Source organism: Schistocerca nitens, chromosome 8 (genome assembly GCF_023898315.1).
Source record: "Schistocerca nitens isolate TAMUIC-IGC-003100 chromosome 8, iqSchNite1.1, whole genome shotgun sequence".
Lineage (NCBI taxonomy): Eukaryota > Metazoa > Arthropoda > Insecta > Orthoptera > Acrididae > Schistocerca > Schistocerca nitens.
The window spans coordinates 522,395,394-522,416,450 of record NC_064621.1 but is presented as its reverse complement, the minus strand read 5'-3'; positions in this window follow the sequence as shown (position 1 = coordinate 522,416,450).

The following is a 21,057-nucleotide window of genomic DNA, read 5'->3' as shown; positions in this document are numbered from 1 at the left end:
TGCCTGATGACCGCCACCCATCTGTTTCGCCACAACGTAGAACTCACTTCTGAGCGGTCTCTGTGGAAATCAGTTCTGCCACTAGTGTAGCTGAAGGCTTTATATTACAGTCTCAGTTATCACTAATCAAAAGTACCAGTAGACCGTGCATTTATTGGAATTTTAAGTGCAAGAATGCCAAGACCCGGAATATACGCCTGAAAGATGGGTGATTATCAGTTTTATATAATATTATTTCTGCTCGCTTTCTGTAGAATACAGCTTAACTTAGCTGGCTCTGAGCACTATGGGACTTAACAGCTGAGGTCATCAGTCCCCTAGAAGTTAGAACTACTTAAACATAACTAACCTAAGGACATCACACACATCCATGCCCGAGGCAGGATTCGAACCTGCGACCGTAGCGGTCGCGCGGTTCCAGACTGAAGCGCCTAGAACCGCTCGGCCTCAGCGGCCGGCTGTAGAATACACACTAATATGACCTTTGCTGCAGTACCACAGAACGTTATACCGAAGGACAGTTCTGAATGAAGTTATGCAAAAGATGCTAGAAAATCCATCCACAGAATAAATTGTAAGATGGTTTTAAATGGGAAAAGTAGGCAAGTTATATTTTGTTTGTAAGTTCTACTTACCGGCAGTGCCCGTTCGACAGAGCGGTAACTGGTACTCCGGCAGCTCCAGAGCAGCACTGCTCCATAGTGGTAGCAATTACCAAGAGCCAAAGCGGTAAGTCACTCCTGGAATTGTGGTTATTCGTCCTGTTAATACACATCGATAATCCGAATATGGCGTAGACTAATTGGAGACCACTCTATCGAAATGGCACGTAAAAGCACACCTTCAATTTAATTTTTTTTTTCTAAAAGGAAACAGTTGCCACTATGTGTCCCATTAAAGACATGCTCAGCAATATTTGTTTGTGGTAACTGTACCTACACAACGCAAAAACTACATTACTGGTCATTAAAATTGCTACACCACGAGAATGACGTGCTACAGACGCGAAATTTAACCGACAGGAAGAAGATGCTGTGATACGCAAATAATTAGCATTTCAGAGCATTCACAGAACCTTGGCGGCGGTGCCGACGCCTACAACGTGCTGAATGCGATTTATCGTATCGCGACATTGCTGCTCGCGTTGGTCGAGATCCAATGTCTGTTAGCAGAATATGGAATCGGTGGGTTCAGGAGGGTAATACGGAACGCCGTGCTGGATCCCAACGGCCTCGTATCACTAGCAGTAGAGATGACAGACATCTTATCCGTATGGCTGTAACGGATCGTGCAGCCACGTCTCGAACGTTGCGTCAACAGATGGGGACGTTTGCAAGACAACAACCATCTGCACGAACAGTTCGACGACGTTTGCAGCAGCAATGGCTATCAGCTCGGAGACCATGGCTGCGGTTACCCTTGACGCTGCATCACAGACGGGAACGCCTGCGTTTATCATCTGCATTTCTTCTTGGTGTAGCAATTTTAATGGCCAGTAGTGTAAATTGCAGATATACGCCGGAACACCAGAGAAAACGCTCCGAGTTTGTTTTGCCTGCGTTCTGATAACGTGCATCCTTCGCAGTTAGTGCGGTAAATGTTGACTCGATGCCATTCGACCCAGCTGTCTATCTGTACAAAGCAACGACAACCGCTCTACTCCCACATTTGCATTAGTCTGCTGCGTACAGATAACGATAAGAGATTGCAGTACCACTAGTCTGTTGTATCATGCAGCGCTACTCTCTCAATTTCATTATCAGCTTTTCTGTCAAGAGATTTTCCCCTTGTATACAGAACCATTGTTTGTAAGTTTCATGACGAAATATCCAGAACGATTTTCTAGATACCCATAATTCTTAGTATCTGGTGAACATACGTATCACATCTACAAACATTAATTTAGCTCACATATATTAATATAGGCGTCTCTCAGGTTGTACACGCCGTATGCACTGGGTGAATCACCTAAAACTTATTCAGCAAAGCCGGCCGCTGTGGAAGAGCGGTTCTAGGCGCTTCAGTCCGGAACTGCGCTGCTGCTACGGTCGCAGGTTAGAATCCCGCCTCGGGCATGAATGTGTGTGATGTCCTTAGGTTAGTTAGGTTTAAGTAGTTCTAAGTCTAGGGGACTGATGACCTTAGATGTTAAGTCCCATAGTGCTTAGAGCCATTTGTACCATTGTTACTCAGCAAATATTGCGGAAATGGAAAGTGCTATTGATATGCGGTTTTCACAAAATGGATTTCTATTCAGGATTTCATGCTATTAGCCAATCGACAGATTCTAATAATACTCATAAATTCTATTCTTTTGCGCATTTTCAAAATGATCCTGTGAACTAACAGCTATTCACCGCTTTATGCGATTTCAACAAACGTTTTCTCATATTATAGCACTGCACTATAGCTACTTTCTCTGAAAGTTACGCACCTACATCTGTAATTGTTTATTGATTTACGATGTCTTTTGTATCTGTTTAATTATGCAAATATTTGTCAGAACATCGTGTCCACCATAATTACGCAGCAGAGGAATACAGCTTCAATACCTCATATTTTGTCTGACTTGTGTATTTCTTTAATGAATAAGTTACTATTTTTCCAGCAACTTTATTCAAATGTTGACTACAAGTGCTATTAGAAACTGCGCTAATTTAAAAACGACCTGTCGCATGTGTTAGCGCACACCACAGCTGAAAAGAGAACCGGAAGACACTTCTGTCAAGCAGGCATAAATAATTGTTTAAACAAAATTTGATAACAAATCGTTGTCATTTAACGTGAGAGCACTTGTTCAAGAACACTAGATTATTTGTTTACGAACAAACCTTTACTTGTAATTATCGTCAATGATCTGAGTGTGACCGAATATTTATAACATTTCTTTATTTAAATATTGTTTCAATATATTACTCCAGTCCAGCAAGTGATGAAGATAAGTCAGATCACGTCTGTAGCATGTAAAAACGATGTATTTTTGGAGGGGATCGCCTTCAGCTAATGGAAAAGCAGGCAGTGGCGCAACTTTACGGGAGTCAAGTGGAGACAGGGACTTTTCGAGTGAAGAGCTAAAGGGAGAGAAACTCGGCACTTTTACCTTTGTTTTAAGAAGGCAGACCTGCCTGTGGTAAAGAGTGGTATTCGATTGTGGAGATTTTTGACATTGTGCGGTAAGTGGCTGCTACCATACTTTAACTTCTGAAGGGATTTTATACTTCCAGAGGTCTAAATGTGCTCCAGTGTAGGACTCTTAACTATTTCCTCTTGTATTACGATACTGAGGACTGACAAAGTATGAGTTACTATTCTCTGCATCGCATTAGATAATTTGTAAATCATCTCCTTGAACTATGAACTGCTTTGAACTGGTGAATATTTCACGAATTGTGATTATGAAATGGATATAGTTTTCGTGTATCTTTGATTACAATTTAGTTTACGGAATTTGCTACCATTCTCGTAACGCTCTCAACGTAACTTTACTGCAGTTGATGAGGGTATTTATTGACTTTAACTGAATCTAGTAGGACCACTTCCCATTTATGCAAGGTGTTCTTCCTTGAATAAACATTATTTAACATAATTCTCTGTCAGCAACACCAGTTACAGATGTTAGAATAGAACCCTTGTTATTAAGTTATTCAATTAACTTTTAATTTGTATTTCTGCATACTTTATTAATTCTAGTCAATGTATAGACTATTTGACTGCAAGATTACAGCTACACATTATTCTTTGCTGTGAATTAGCCGAGGGGCATGAAAGCAGGCGTGTGTGGCTCGACACTACGACTACAATGAGCTATTCTTTTCAAACAGAGAACAAACAAGGGCATACCTAAAGTGGAAGTAACAAAAGATAAACACACAACTTGTTTGCTCACATGGGATGCCGCTTGGAAGAGCAACTACACTCAGCAATAACCATCAGGTACCCTTGCAACTGGGGTTTTCTCGTTAGGAATATGAGTCTAATCCCTTTAGAATTGCAACTGTAATTATAAAACCTTAAAATGTTTGTGATCCACGTCCAAAATCTATTGCATGATATGTAGTCTTCGTGGGAGCTCTGAGCGTGAGTTTTTGCAGCAGTTGTGCTGTGGCCTTCTCCACCAGACATCACGGCGCCTAGAGTATCAGCAACCAAACTGACAGCCTGCCATCGCGGGTTGCCCGCTTCGCAGGCACACCGAAGCACTACACAACCGACAGGCAATATTGATGAATGGCCACAACAACAACAACGACGACAACAACACAGCAAAGACACCAGCGGCCACCAGGGGCCACAACCGGCCCACATAAACATCAAACCACATGATAGAAAATAGTTCTCAGGTACTAATCCGCCGAAGTGCTATAAAGGCCGGCGCTCGGTCGCACATCGGCAGTTCATCAACCGCCAGCAGACCTGGATAGCTGCCGCCCCGGCAGCCCGGCTTGGATCTTCTCGCTGATCTCTGGATTAGGCTTGGTATATCTGAGAAGTCTCTGGCGGAGACTGGTAGGAAATTATTTAAGTTGTTTTCTATATTATTCTTGTATGCAGTTGTGATTCGAAGATGGATCACTGTTTTGTGTTGGTGTTATACTTGGAGAATTTGTTTTGGTTAATTGAACAGTCCAATAAATTGTTTTCGGACTTTGATCATTAGTTTCTTCTGCTTACGCAGACATATCAAGTTGCGTGCGTGAGAACCGGTACCAAAGTTAAGTGCGGAGAGCTAGCGGCTGACATTCAAGAAAGGACAAGGAGGCTACGCAGAGGCGTGCTGAGTTTGTGTTTGCAGCGCCCAGCAGCAGCAGAGACCTCTACAACAGCGCATCAACAGCTGCAGCCACTGCAGTGTGGACTGCCGACGGCGACTTCGAGATCGTCGACATCGACAGCGTCTACACTTTCGGCAACAGCAGTACAGCAGAAGCAGCCAGCATGGCCGACAAGTTAAGGAGTTGCACCGATAGCGTTAGCACGTGTGGAACCACAGGGTCGACGTCAGTGACGGAGTTTCCAACGCTCGAGCAGTCACCCAGCTTGTGTAATTCAGATAATGTTAGTGGGCCATGTAGTCCAAAATCTGTACGTGGTGATGAGGTACATTGATTGTGACGATATTAGTGGGGCAGACAGTCTGAAATTAGAGAAAGGAGATGTAATCACGAGTGATTCAGTGGCGTGATTAACAGAAGTTGACAAATTTGAACTTAAAATGAGGGCACTCGGTACAGCGATAAGTTCAGTAAAAACACAGATAGGTTCAGTGGAGACAAGTGTCGCAGAAAGTGTAAAAGCTGAGATGAACGAAATTAAATCTGATATAGAAGACGCGACCGATTCAAGACTAGAAGCTATGACTGCAGGCGTGGGCAAAATTTCTGATGAGGCCTGGCCTGGTTAACTCCAGAGTAGACACAATGGAAAAAGATTTCGGGACAAGTTGGAAAAGATACAGGGCGAAATGCGCGGCGTTCGTGCTGGACGTGCAGACCGCGTGAGACGACGCTTCATCCAGTCCCAAACATGCTCAATGGGGGACAGATCCGGAGATCTTGCTGGCCAGGGTAGTTGACTTACACCTTCTAGAGCACGTTGGGTGGCACGGATACATGCGGACGTGCATTGTCCTGTTGGAACAGCAAGTTCCCTTGCTGGTCTAGGAATGGTAGAACGATGGGTTCGATGACAGTTTGGATGTACCGTGCACTATTCAGTGTCCCCTCGACGATCACCAGTGGTGTACGGCCAGTGTAGGAGATCGCTCCCCACACCATGATGCCGGGTGTTGGCCCTGTGTGCCTCGGTCGTATGCAGTCCTGATTGTGGCGCTCACCTGCACGGCGCCAAACACGCATACGACCATCATTGGCACCAAGGCAGAAGCGACTCTCATCGCTGAAGACGACACGTCTCCATTCGTCCCTCCATTCACGCCTGTCGCGACACCACTGGAGGCGGGCTGCACGATGTTGGGGCGTGAGCGGAAGACGGCCTAACGGTGTGCGGGACCGTAGCCCAGCTTCATGGAGACGGTTGCGAATGGTCCTCGCCGATACCCCAGGAGCAACAGTGTCCCTAATTTGCTGGGAAGTGGCGGTGCGGTCCCCTACGGCACTGCGTAGGATCCTACGGTCTTGGCGTGCATCCGTGCGTCGCTGCAGTCCGGTCCCAGGTCGACGGGCACGTGCACCTTCCGCCGACCACTGGCGACAACATCGATGTACTGTGGAGACCTCACGCCCCACGTGTTGAGCAATTCGGCGGTACGTCCACCCGGCCTCCCGCATGCCCACTATACGCCCTCGCTCAAAGTCCGTCAACTGCACATACGGTTCACGTCCACGCTGTCGCGGCATGCTACCAGTGTTAAAGACTGCGATGGAGCTCCGTATGCCACGGCAAACTGGCTGACACTGACGGCGGCGGTGCACAAATGCTGCGCAGCTAGCGCCATTCGACGGCCAACACCGCGGTTCCTGGTGTGTCCGCTGTGCCGTGCGTGTGATCATTGCTTGTACAGCCCTCTCGCAGTGTCCGGAGCAAGTATGGTGGGTCTGACACACCGGTGTCAATGTGTTCTTTTTTCCATTTCCAGGAGTGTATATTAATTGTTAATTGTTCTACCGTATATATATATATATATATATATATATATATATATATATATATATCGATGTATAATTGTTTTTTTTTTGTAAATATTAGTTGTATTTTTATGCTGAGTCTGGTCTAGGGCAAACTATGCTATCGAACGATTACATCGATAGGTCGTGTGGAGAACCAGAGTGTTTAGGATCTTTGGTAGTGTTAACTCTGTCGTGTGGAGCGCGGGCAGAGGGGGTCTGGCTGGAGTAGAGCGGTGGAGCAGGTGTGTTGTGGGACGCTCCCGCGAATTGCCGCGCTTTCGGAGTTTGGCAGCATGTAATTGCGCTCGACTTGCTATGATAGTTTCTGACACGGTGTCGCGGACGGAAGCATTAGCTGGCGCACATCAAGAGCCCGTTTCGTTGGTGACCGTGTCGAGAAGAAGGCGCGCCAACATCCAGCTTCTGCAACAGCGACGGCCGACAATGAGTGCCTGCGCCACCTCCCCGATCGACGACTGCAAACCTTCAATCAACCAACAAGGAAGACTGGAAGCACGTAAAGTTTTAGAACTGTATGGCAGACCTCAGTTTTTCAAACTGTTGCATCACAAAAATACAGCAACTTAGCAAGAACCTTTGTTGCTCATTGTCCCAATTGCATTACCAAGCAGGTTCCCTTCCTTTTCTGGAATGAACCCGAGTGTTGTAGAAATTCATACGCCAGCATTAAAGTAATATCATTCCATTTCACTGCTTTAATTTCAAAAGTTCAGTTAAAGTATTCATAGCTGGCTACAATATTTAGATTACACAAGCAGAAATTAAGAGTGCGAGTTTTGTTACCATATTTTAGCTTACCTGTGACTACAGCTCAGCTTGGCACATAATAAATTGTTAATTGTTCAGAATCATTGTATTCAAGTTCAAAGTTAAATCTCTTGTTTCTAAATTGCGTAAATTCAAGTAGCTTTTGAAATGATTGTTGAAGTAGCCCAAGACTAACCTTATTTTATTGAATTTCGTAGTGCTTCAGAAACAAAGTTCACCATTAATTTCAGTCACTAAATTAACTTTCAATTTTCCGGTTTTATTGATTCTTTTGCTAAATTAAGTCAGAGTGTAGCGAAATTTATTACTTCTGACAAACATTCAGTTTTCACACAACACGTGTCAACCTTCAGTTGCCACGCTTTTAGTGCTAGTTATATGTGCATTAATCTTTCATTTTCATTTATTATAGTAGTTGACCATAGGACTGGCGACCGTAATTTTCCCCAAATCTCAAATATCTAATTAACGTCAATTAATTGTTTACATAACTACTGCACATTTACTTTCTTTATTAATTTTACCCTTTTCTCAAAATTAATTTCCACCAATTTCATTTGCATTTTTCCTTTCATTTAGATGTAACCCTTTCCTCCCTCTTTACCGACAAATTAACTTCGGTCACGATTGCTTTTCCCAAATTTCCATTAGGTGCACGCGGTTTAATTTTTCACTGTCATTAAGGTCGATAAGTGAGGGGGAACTTACACACATTTCCTGAGAAGGTCAAGGTGATGGTCTACCACTGTGATGTCAAGCCATATATCCCCCCCATGATGCGGTGCTTTAAATGCTGCATGTTCAGCCATATATATTCCCATTGTACTTCTAGCCCCACCTGTCGAGATTGTGGACGTCCATTGCATCCCAATACTCCATGTGCCCCGCCTCTCATCTGTGTCAAGTGCGGAGAGCATCATTCACCTCGCTCGCCAGACTGCAGGATTTTACAGAAAGAGAGGAAAATCATGGAATATAAGACCCTAGACCGACTGAGCTACACTGAGGCTTAGAGAAAATTTGAGCACCTTCATTCTGTGGCTGTGACAGCCTCATATACCACCGCTGCGAGACAGTTGTCGCCCCATCAGTTCCTCGAATTCCTGTCTCCTCTCACAACTGGGAGACTGCACCTGCCCTGTTGGTCCCACACTACCTACCTTGGGAGCAACACCCCCGCCCCCCCCCAACCACTGGGGATTTCAGTCTCCACTTCTGAGCCAGAGAAGTGTAAGACTTCTTCAGCTCCTCTCGCTAGGAAGGGGTCCGTTAGGTCACTCCCTTCCCAGGTTTCTACTAGTGGGAAAGATGACACCCGCCAGTGGCTGAAGAGCCAAAAAGCAGCTGGTTGTGGGGCTTCACACACATCCTCAGTCCCGGAGACTGATTCAGTGAAGTACTCCCAGCCAGGGAAACCCAAGGAACAGCACGATAAATCGAAAAAGAAGACCCCCAAGAACAAGGAACTTGCTGTGGCACCCACACCATCGCTACCTACAAGTTATGTGTCTGAGGATGGGGTAAAGATTCTGGCATCCACTGAGGACCTCGATCACACTGGACCTTTAGACAGAATGGATATAGACTACTCAGGCAAAAATTCGGTGACAGCAGGTGACCCAGAGGCGTCAACTCCCTCATTGAATGTTCCATGCCTTCCCAGTCTCACGATGATGTCATCCTCCAGTTGAATTGCGGCGGTTTTTTCCACCGCCTGGCCAAACCTGGTTCCCGGCAATGTGGACCCCTGCCATCTGCGGTTATAAGGGATATTACAGGAACTGTAACGACTGTAATTGAGTGTCAGGTGGAGTTCGCGTTTATGTCCTAAACTCAATCTGTAGTAAAACTGTGCCCTTTCAAACTCCTCTTTAAGCTGTGGCTGTCAGAATAAGGACGACGCAGGAAATAACTGTCTGCAATGTACACTCCTGGAAATGGAAAAAAGAACACATTGACACCGGTGTGTCAGACCCACCATACTTGCTCCGGACACTGCGAGAGGGCTGTACAAGCAATGATCACACGCACGGCACAGCGGACACACCAGGAACCGCGGTGTTGGCCGTCGAATGGCGCTAGCTGCGCAGCATTTGTGCACCGCCGCCGGCAGTGTCAGCCAGTTTGCCGTGGCATACGGAGCTCCATCGCAGTCTTTAACACTGGTAGCATGCCGCGACAGCGTGGACGTGAACCGTATGTGCAGTTGACGGACTTTGAGCGAGGGCGTATAGTGGGCATGCGGGAGGCCGGGTGGACGTACCGCCGAATTGCTCAACACGTGGGGCGTGAGGTCTCCACAGTACATCGATGTTGTCGCCAGTGGTCGGCGGAAGGTGCACGTGCCCGTCGACCTGGGACCGGACCGCAGCGACGCACGGATGCACGCCAAGACCGTAGGATCCTACGCAGTGCCGTAGGGGACCGCACCGCCACTTCCCAGCAAATTAGGGACACTGTTGCTCCTGGGGTATCGGCGAGGACCATTCGCAACCGTCTCCATGAAGCTGGGCTACGGTCCCGCACACCGTTAGGCCGTCTTCCGCTCACGCCCCAACATCGTGCAGCCCGCCTCCAGTGGTGTCGCGACAGGCGTGAATGGAGGGACGAATGGAGACGTGTCGTCTTCAGCGATGAGAGTCGCTTCTGCCTTGGTGCCAATGATGGTCGTATGCGTGTTTGGCGCCGTGCAGGTGAGCGCCACAATCAGGACTGCATACGACCGAGGCACACAGGGCCAACACCCGGCATCATGGTGTGGGGAGCGATCTCCTACACTGGCCGTACACCACTGGTGATCGTCGAGGGGACACTGAATAGTGCACGGTACATCCAAACCGTCATCGAACCCATCGTTCTACCATTCCTAGACCGGCAAGGGAACTTGCTGTTCCAACAGGACAATGCACGTCCGCATGTATCCTGTGCCACCCAACGTGCTCTAGAAGGTGTAAGTCAACTACCCTGGCCAGCAAGATCTCCGGATCTGTCCTCCATTGAGCATGTTTGGGACTGGATGAAGCGTCGTCTCACGCGGTCTGCACGTCCAGCACGAACGCTGGTCCAACTGAGGCGCCAGGTGGAAATGGCATGGCAAGCCGTTCCACAGGACTACATCCAGCATCTCTACGGTCGTCTCCATGGGAGAATAGCAGCCTGCATTGCTGCGAAAGGTGGATATACACTGTACTAGTGCCGACATTGTGCATGCTCTGTTGCCTGTGTCTATGTGCCTGTGGTTCTGTCAGTGTGATCATGTGATGTATCTGACCCCAGGAATGTGTCAATAAAGTTTCCCCTTCCTGGGACAATGAATTCACGGTGTTCTTATTTCAATTTCCAGGAGTGTATATCTTCCTCCAGATGGTGCAGTATCCCTGACCGTACTGGCTGCACTGGTTGAACAAACTCCCTAAACCTTTTCTGCTTTTGGGAGATTTTAACACCTGTAACACGTTTGTGGGGTGGCACCGTGCTTACTGACTGAGGCAGAGGTGTCGAAACTTCACTGTTTCAGTTCGACCTCTTCCTCTTAAATACTGGGGCCGACACACTTTTCAGTGTTGCTCAAGGTAGTTGCTCGGCCATTGATTTATCAATTTGCAGCCCAGGACTTTTCCCATCTGTCCACTGGAGAGCACATGGCGACCTATGTGGTAGTGACCACTTCCCTATCTCCCTGTCACTGCCCCGGCGCCCGGCCCATGGACGCCTGCCCAGATGGGCTTTAAACAAGGCGGACTGAGAAACTAACACCTCTGCTGTCACCGTTGACTCTCCCCCACATGGTAACATCGATGTGATGGTTGAGCAGGTGACTACCACAATCGTTTCTACGGCAGAAAACGCGATCGCTCGCTCTGTAGGGCGCCCCCGGCAAAAGACAGTGCTTGGTGGTCGCCGGAAGTCGCTGAGGGAATTACAGAGCTTTGGCGTGCTCTACAGCGACATAAACGGCACCCTTCCCTAGACAATCTGATAGCCTTTAAACGGCTCTGTGCTCATGGACGCCAGATTATAAAACGACGGAAACAGGAGTTTTGGGAGAGCTACGTGTTTACCATTGAGTTTCATACGTCACCTTCCCAATTCTGGATGTAGACCAGACGTGTTTTTGGCTGCCAGACCCCAACAGGTGTCTCTGGCGTTACCATCAATGGCATGTTGTGTACCGACGCAAACGCGATTGCCTAGCACTTTGCTGAGAACTATGCTCGAGCCTCTGTGTCAGAGAACTACCCCCCCCCCCCCCCGCCTTTCACACCCTCAAACGGCGGATGGTAAGGAAAGTCCTCTCGTTCACTACATGCCACAGTGAACCCTATAACGCCCCATTTGCAGAGTGGGAGCTCCTCAGCGCACTTGCACCTTGCCCCAACACAGCTCCTGGGCTGGATCGGATCTAGTCATATGATTAAACATCTCTCGTCTGACTACAGGCGCCATCTCCTCATCACCTCCAACTGGATCTGGTGCGATAGCGTCTTTCCATCGCAATGACGGGAGAGTATCAATCCGGTGCTCAAATCCGGTAAAAACCCGCTTGATGTGGATAGTTGTCGACCAATCAGCCTCGCAAACGTTGTTTGTAAGCTGCTGGAACGTATGGTGTGTCAGCGGTTGGGTTGGGTCCTTGAGTCACGTAGCCTACTTTCTCCATGTCAGGGCGGCTTCCGCCAGAGGCGCTCTACCACTAATAATCTTGTGTTGCCATCGAGTCTGCCATCTGAACAGCCTTTTCCAGACGCCAACGCCTTGTCGCCGTCTTTTTTGATCCACCCAAAGTGTATGACACCATCTGGCGACACCATATCCTTGACACATTATATGGGTGGGGTCTCTGAGGCCCTCTGCCGATTTTTATCCAGAATTTCCTGTCTCTCCGTACTTTCCGTCTCCAAGTTGGTGCCTCCCATAGTTCCTCCCATATCCAAGAAAATGGGGTCCTGCAGGGCTCTGCATTGAGTGTATCACTATTTTCAGTGGCCATTAACGGTCTAGCAGCAGCTGGAAGGCTGTCCGTCTCACCGTCTCTGTATACAGACGACTTCTGCATTTCGCACTGCTCCACCAGTACTGGTGTTGCTAAGCGGCGCCTACAGAGAGTCATCTACAGGGCGCAGTCATGGGCTCTCGCCCACGGCTTCCAGTTTGCGGCCGCTAAGTCGTGTGTCATGCACTTCTGTCGGCGTTGTACCGTTCATCCAGAACCAAAACTTTAACTTAATGACGTTCCAGTCACTGTAATGGAGACATATCGATTCTTAGGACTGGTTTTGACGCCCAGTTGACTTGGCTACCTCACCTTCGTGAGCTTAAGCGGAAGTGCTGGCAGCACCTCAATGCCCTCTGCTGCCTGAGCAACACCATCTGTGGTGCAGATAGCTCTACGCTGCTGCAGCTATACAAAGCCCTTGTTCAATCCTGCCTTGACTATGGGAGGCTGGTTCATGGTTCGGTGGCGCCCTCAGTGTTCCGTGTACTCGACCCAGTGCACCACTGTGGCGTTCGCCTAGAGATGGGAGCTTTTAGAACGAGTCCGGTGCCTGGTGTCCTGGTGGAGACTGGAGTCCTTCCAACGCAGATCCGACTTGCACAACTGTTCGCCAGTTACGATGCACACATTTGTAGTTCTCCTGAGCATCCGAATTACCGTCTCATTTTTCCACCTGCAGCAGTTCATCTCCCGGATCGGTGGCCCAGGTCAGAGCTAACGGTTGCAGTTCATGTGCGATCCCTTCTATCTGAATTGGAGTCCTTCCCTTTACCACCTCCCATCTAGGTCCGTCGCATACACCTCCACTGTGTGCATTTAGGCCGCAGATTCGTCTGGACCTTTCGCATGACCCTAAGGACTCAGTTACTCCTGCCAGTCTCTGCTGTCGCTTTCTCTCTATCCTTGACGTGTTCCAGGGCTCTGAAGTGGTTTACACAGACGGCTCGATGGCTGATGGTCACGTTGGTTTCACCTACGTCCACGGAGGCCATTTTGAACAGCATTTCTTGCTCGATGGCTGTAGCTGGTGGCCATCTCTCGTGCACTTCAGTATATCCTTTCATTCCCTGGGGAATTGTTTCTTCTGTGTACTGACTCCTTGAGCAGCCCACAAGCTATTGACCAGTGCTACCCTCGCCATCATTTGGTAGCGTCCATCCAGGAGTCCATTTTGCCCTGGACCAGACCCATCGTTCAGAGGTGTTTTTGTGGACCCCAGGACACGTCGGCATGTCAGGCAATGAACTAGCCGACAATCTGGCCAAACAGGTTATGCGGAAACTGCTTCTGGAGACTGGCATCTTTGAACCTGGCCTGCGTTCTGACTTACGCCGTAGGGTTTTTCGGCTTTGGGAGACGGAATGGCATAACAGTATGCACAACAAACTGCGTGTCATTAAGGAAACTACGAATGCGTGGATGTCTTCCATGCAGGCCTCTCACGGGAATCAGTTGTCCTCTGCCGGCTCCGCATTGGCCACGCTTGGGTGACCCACGGTTACCTCCTGCGCCGTGACGTTTTATTCGTGACGGTGGGTTTTCTTATTTTATCTAAGTTTTAGCGCATGTCCTTTGTCCCTCTGTGTCCTCCACCCTAGTGCGTTTCTGTGGTTTTCTTGTCCTCTTTTGTCCATTTACATGTTTGTTGTCCTTCATTGTTCCTGTGATTTTTCCTTTCATTCCATTTTGAGTTGTCAGTCTCTTTTGTTTTATTCTCACATTTATTGCATTGTTTTATTTGGAACAAGGTACTGATGACTTCGTAGTCTGTTCCCTTTCCCCATCTTTTAATCCAACCAACCAACCTTTTCTGTGAGGGAGCTAGATCATGCTCTCACTTCATCCAAATCCTCCGGCCCAGTGCCAGACGCTGTTCACATTCGGATGTTGCAGCACCTTTCTCTCGTGGGCAAGCACTTTCTACTTAATACATGCACCCACATCTGGGCAGAGGGCACGTTTCTCAGACACTGTCGTGAAGCACTGCATACCCATACCTAAGCCCGCTAAGGACGAACACCTTCCTTATAGCTGCCGCCCCTTTTCTCTCACCAGCTGTGTTTGCAATGTGATGGAACATGTGAATCATGCCTGGCTCGTTTGGTGGCTCGAGTCTCGCAATTTACTAACCACTGCACAGTGTGAATTTAGTGTGCAGCGTTCTGCAGTTGACCATCTCGTCCCTTTGTCCACCCATGTCATGATTTTCTGCAGAAATCCCATACTGGCCGTATTTTTCGACTTGGAGACAGCCTAAGACACCTGCTGGACGACTGGTATCCTTTGTGCTCTCTACAACTGGAGCTTCCGTGGCGGCCTGCCCTGTTTGCTTCAGGGATTTTTGAAAGACAGGTTTCAACGTACCTGTGGGTTCTGTGTTGTCGATACCTTTATCCAGGAAAACTGTGTGCCTCAGTGTTCCACCCTGAGCGTCGTCCTCTTTGCTATCGCCATTAACCCTATAATGGCCTGTCTCCTGCTGGGCATCTCAGACACCCTTTTCGTTGATGATTTTGCCATCTATTGCAGATCTCCACGGACTTGACTCCTCGAGTGAGTCTTCAACTATGTCTCGATCGTCTTTACTCATGGAGCACATTCAATGGCTTCCACTTTCTGAATGTCAAAACCGTTTTTATGAATCTCTGGCGGCACAATTGGTTTCTTCCCCTATATTTACATCTTGGGCCTGTTGCTCTTCCATCCGTTGAAACTACTAAATTCCTGGCCTCATGTTCGATAGGAAACTTTCTTGGCCCTCCCATGTGTCTTATCTGGTAGCCCGCTGTACATGGTTCCTCAGTCCTAAATGTCCTCAGTAGTAGTTCCTAGGGAGCAGATCGAATCGCCCTCCTCCGTTTGTACCAGTCACTTGTCCGTTCGAAACTAGACAATGGTTGTTTAGTTTATGCATCTGCACGTCCGTCACTCTTACGTCGTCTCAATACCATCACCCATCGTGTCACCCGTTTGGCTACTGGCGTCTATTACACTAGCCCGGTTGAGAGCCTATAAGCAGAAGCTGCAGAACTAACGCTGTCCTACCGCTGTGGCTTTCTCCTCAGCAGACATGTGTGCCGTTTGCTACGGTCGCAGGTTCGAATCCTGCCTCGGGCATGGATGTGTGTGATGTCCTTAGGTTAGTTAGGTTTAAGTAGTTCTAAGTTCTAGGGGACTGATGACCTCAGTAGTTACGTCCCATAGTGCTCAGAGCCATTTGAACCATTTTTGTATGCCGTTTGTCTGCCAAGCGTGGCCACCCATCCTATGCCTACTTCGATGATTCCTTTGATCACTATTACAGGGCGCGCCCCTCTTCTCGGCAGTGGTGGCGCTAGGCGAAAACTGAATCAGCGTTGCGAGGCCCCTTTTTCTTTGCAGTCAGAAAGAAAATTTTAAATTAAATTAGCTGAATTACACACGAATAATAATTATATACAAATTTTACTATTATAATGTACAAGGATTATTGCAATGACAAAAATTACATTAAACACACATTAAAATAAACGAAACTTCGGCTTTTCGCATCACTGAATTTAACCCTCTATTGCACTGTGTATATTTAAATATACATATTTTCAGAACTCTGTACTGGCTCATGTGATGTAACTGTGCCACTGACGTGCACTGTATACTCAGATATGCTGCGAAAAAATTTATCAAAAATACCAATTGAAGAACACCTTGCAGTGGACGAACAAACTGTGCCATTCAAAGGTCACAGTAGCTTGAAACAGTATAATCCCAAGAAACCAAAAAAGTGGGGCTACAAAATATATTGCATAGCAGGTGCCAGTGGTATTATTTATGATTTCGACCCGTCAATCAACCCAGTCATCTTCCTAATGTAAACGCCAGTGGAAATGTAGTGCTCAGATTGGCTGAAAGAATACCAAAGTACAAAAATCATAAACTGTTCTATGATAACTGGTTCTGCAGTCCAGAGCTTCAAGTTGAGCTGGTAAAATGTGGTATTCACTGTCTGGGAACAGTACAGTTGAATAGAGTGAGAAACAATAAGATGCCATCTGATGCTGAAATGAAAAAGCAGGGAAGAGTCACATCGATTGAATCCACTGCATCTGTTTCTGGATATGACCTGATTCTTGTGAAATGGCAAGACAACAGGTGTGTCAGCCTTCTGGGCACCTTTTCAGGCACTCACCCAGAAAGCCAGGTTGCAAGATATGACAAAAAAACAAAGCATCATATCGAAATAAAATGCCCAAAGATTGTGAAGGAGTACAACAAGTTTATGGGAGGTGTTGACACTATTGACTCCTTATTAGCTCTGTACAGAACGAAAATCAGGTCAAAGAAATATTACATGAGACTGTTCTTCCATTTATTGGACATGAGTTGTGTTGTTGCTTGGCTACTTTACAAGAGAGCCTGTCATGAAAATAGTATTGAAGAGAAAACCCAGATGGCTTTGTTTGATTTCAAGCTTGATATTGCTGAATCCTTATGCTGGTCAGGAAAACCATCCAAGAGACAATCGCTGGATAGCTCACCAGGCAGTGGCACCAAAAAGAGAAGGCAGCCAAATACAGCAAATGCTGACATCAGGAAGGACAGAATCGATCACTGGCCTAACTACTGTGAAAAATCTGCCAGATGTAAATATAATAAATGTCAAAAAGTAATGTGTACCAAATGTAACACCTATTTGTGTTTTGTACCAGATAGAAATTGTTTCTACAATATTCACAATGTATAAATTCTGGAAATATGTAACTGCATAGTAGTGACATTTTGCTAACTGATGTATACCCAACTTTTATAATGTTTTTTATTTTCGTTTTTTAAATAAAATTTAATTTAAAGTCTTAATTTGTCGATGTACCATAAATTTTGAACTCAGTTCTCCAAAAATGTAGTACCTTATACGAACTAATATGTACGTACTCATTACATCCGTATTTGCGCAGTGTATATTTGAACATACAGAGTGATATTTTCCAAAATATATATACTAGAAAGTTTATCATCATCTATTTTTCATTCATGGGCACTATGAAGTATAAATCCAAAGTTGTTATTGGAAAATTCTTAGTTTTACTGTTCTTGTGCAATAGAGGGTTAAGATTACGTCGTAGTTAACACCAGCCGCTATTTCCGCGTCAATTGATAGTACTGACAACGCAGATAGTCTTTCTTGGCACATCGTGCTTCTTAAGTATCTCTTAATCAGTTTTAACTTTGAGAAACGTCTCTCGGCCGAAGCTGTACGTCCCAGAACTGTGAGCTTTATTCTGATTGTTATGTAAATATTTGGATATACTTCTTCCACTTATCTTCTAATATGTACTGAATAATTTGGTTTGCGTCTTCGAGTCCTGTCGGTTGGATTTTAAAAGATGGAGTTCCTCATAAAGTTCGAAAGGCTGTATGTCGCTATTTTCGCCTGCTCGAAGTATTGTACCCTAATCATTACAATGTTTGCGAACGTCGTCCTTGGATAACGATTTCAAATAATGCAAATCGTAAATAAAACCATGTCTTTCAAAATATTCGTTGATGGCTTTGAATCGACATTCAGCGTCCACTATTATAGTGTCTATCACTGTGCTGAGAAAGCTAACTCTTTACCGCATTTCCGCAGATTGTATACTGTATAGGTTCATCAATTTGTTCACAATCGAACATTTGTTTTTTGTATGCTCTTCTGTTTTTAAACAGCGACTCAATTTCGTAACTAGCTTTTTCGACAAGCAATCGAACTTCTGCAGCGCTTTTTTCAAATCCTGTGTTACGGAATTCGTGAATCCAGTCACGAAATAAACGTTAAGTATCAATATCGACATTAAAGTTTACTTGAACCGACTGCCATACTTTACTTATGTAGTAAAATCTCACACCACGCGTGTATCGCAACAATAAACTCAGAAGTTAACATTTCCTTAAAGACTGCTTCACAGTTACTAATTGTTTCACAATCATCTGTTTTTCAGGTCACTTACACTTCCGATGACATCATCAAATTGCAAAAATATCGCATTTACAGATCCGATTCTACTTTCCCATCGTGTTTTAGACAGAGGTTTCAATGTCAATTTCAATTTAGTTTTTATAAGATCCCAACGCTAGCTTGATTTTGTAAAAAACACGTAAACTTTATTGATGAAGCCGGAAAACGTTTTAGCTGTTGAAGTGTTAGCTGCATCTAGCAAAAGCAAATTCCAACAACAGCATCAGTACGTCGTGAACAAAGCTTGTGGATTAGTATTCAGTAATCTTGTTCTAACACCTTTATTAATGCTTACAATATTGGCAGCGTTATCATATCCATGTCCTCGGCAGATTTAGATATCTAAGCCATCATTTTCTAGTTGCTTTAAAATGGCATATGTTAAACACTCTCCCGTCGTTTCTGCCACGGCAATAACCCAACGAAATGTTCTCCTATCCGTCCAGTTGAATTACAAAATCTTAATATTATTGACATTCGTTCCACATGGCTCGAATCCCTGGTACAATCGAGCATGAAGGCACAATATTTTGCTTTTTTGACTACGTTTATAATTTCGCTGATAGATTTGGGCATTAATGTAATTCCTTTTGTATGTCGTGGCTCAAATAATGCCGATAAAGTTGCTTTTCGTTAATATGTTGCAAGTGCTTTTTTAGTGTTAGATCATATTTGGATAACAATTTAAATAGCTCTATAGAATTTCCACTTTTCCCGCTATCGTTGAGATTAAACGATTCTCGATGCCCTCTAAACTCCAGATCGTATGAAATTAAATATTTTATAGTTTCGATCACACTTTAAAACAAGTTATACCAATAATTTTGTGATTCCTTAATCGCTCTCTCGTTTGCCTTATCTATTGTTTTTCCGTATTTGATTACTTTACTGAATTCCATACATCTAATCATGCACTCCATGTATCCTTGACTTTGTTCATGCCTTTGCAATATCCTACTCAGATCGTACCAGTCACAACATCCTTCTTTTCCATCTGTGTCAGCAAATGTGGAAAAAGTCGATATGGAAAGCAATAAACTTTGTCTTGAGATACGGAGTAAGCTAACCATCTCCGATTTTGCTTTTCGCAGTTATTCTATTTTTAGTAAAATGTCTTTTATTTGCATCTTTGGGGTAACTTTCATCAGGATTCTCTAGATTTTGTTGGGGACCATTTTGAATTAAATCGTGACGCGACGAATCTGTTACTAGAAATATCCACACTCCCGGATCTAATTCTGCAAATGTCTCTTACATGAACAGTTTGCTCTTGATAATCAATTTTGAAGTCTTTATTCGGCTCACAATCTCTGATCACAACACCTTCACCCAACTCTTTTGCTGTATCAGAAAGGGTAACAGATTCATTCGATCCTGAAGCTCGTTCTGTTTCAGAAAGTAAAGACACTTTGATAAGAGCTTCATCAGAGGCCTCTAGAGCAGTTACACCAGTAGTTCTCTTAGGAAGTTTCATCATACTCGAACTCATAGCTTGGTAGGACATAATCGTCTCAACCTTTCTTTTCCTTTTTGATGCACAGGATTCCCATTTTCTCCTTATATGTCTATCTCTTGAGGGGTCCTTCAGGCAAGATTATCTAAAAAACGTTTTGTGCTAGGTACGTTGATAAGTACAGTAGCGTACCTAAAATACTCAGTGTCATAGTAAAGAGCGAATAGGCTGTGCGATTATCATACATGGCAGAATACAGTTTTTATTCTGTCATGTATGATAGCAGCCAAGAAATGTGTTTGTGTACTGATTTACCATAGGAGGGGTTCCTACAGTATGCATGGCTGAAATTGATACAACCACACCTTCAGAGATAAGACTTGTTCACTTGTACCAGTTCAATAACTTGAAAAAAGAGTGAAGTGTCACTTGGTAGGATTGGTTTCAGAGACCTGGCACTACTGGCCAAGACACTGCACCTGTCTGTATTGTCCCTTCCACGGAGCATTGTTAGATGTTGCTGGATCTAAGTGTCAATTCGGAAAACTATGCATACCAAGTGAACTGCGAATATGCTAAAAAGAAAACTGTATTTTCCGTTTAACATGCATCTTTCTTTACTACGTCGATCAGCTTTCTCTCTAGTATATAACTTAATAATTTATTTTACAAATTTGTTTTAGTCTTTACGAACTACTTTACACCAAAGTCTCATTCGAGTTCCATGTTTACTGCCGTCTAGTGCGTATGCGCTGATTTGCGACAGGTACACTACTGGCCACTAAAATTGCTACACCACAAAGATGTGCTACAGACGCGAAATTTAACCGACAGGAAGAAGATGCTGTGATATGCAAATGATTGGCTTTTCAGAGCATTCACACAAGGTTGGCGCCGGTGGGGACACCTACAACGTGTTGACACGAGGAAAGTTTCCAACCGATTTCACACACACAAACAGCAGTTGACCGTCGTTGCCTGGTGAAACGTTGTTGTGGTGCCTCGTGTAAGGAGGAGAAATGCGTACCATCACGCTTCCCACTTTGATAAAGGTCGGATTGTAGCCTATAGCGATTGCGGATTACCGTATCGCGACATTGCTGCTCGCGTTGGTCGAGATCCAATGACTGTTCGCAGAATATGGAATCGGTGGGTTCAGGAGGGTAATACGGAACGCCGTGCTGGATCCCAACGGCCTCGTATCACTAGCAGTCGAGAT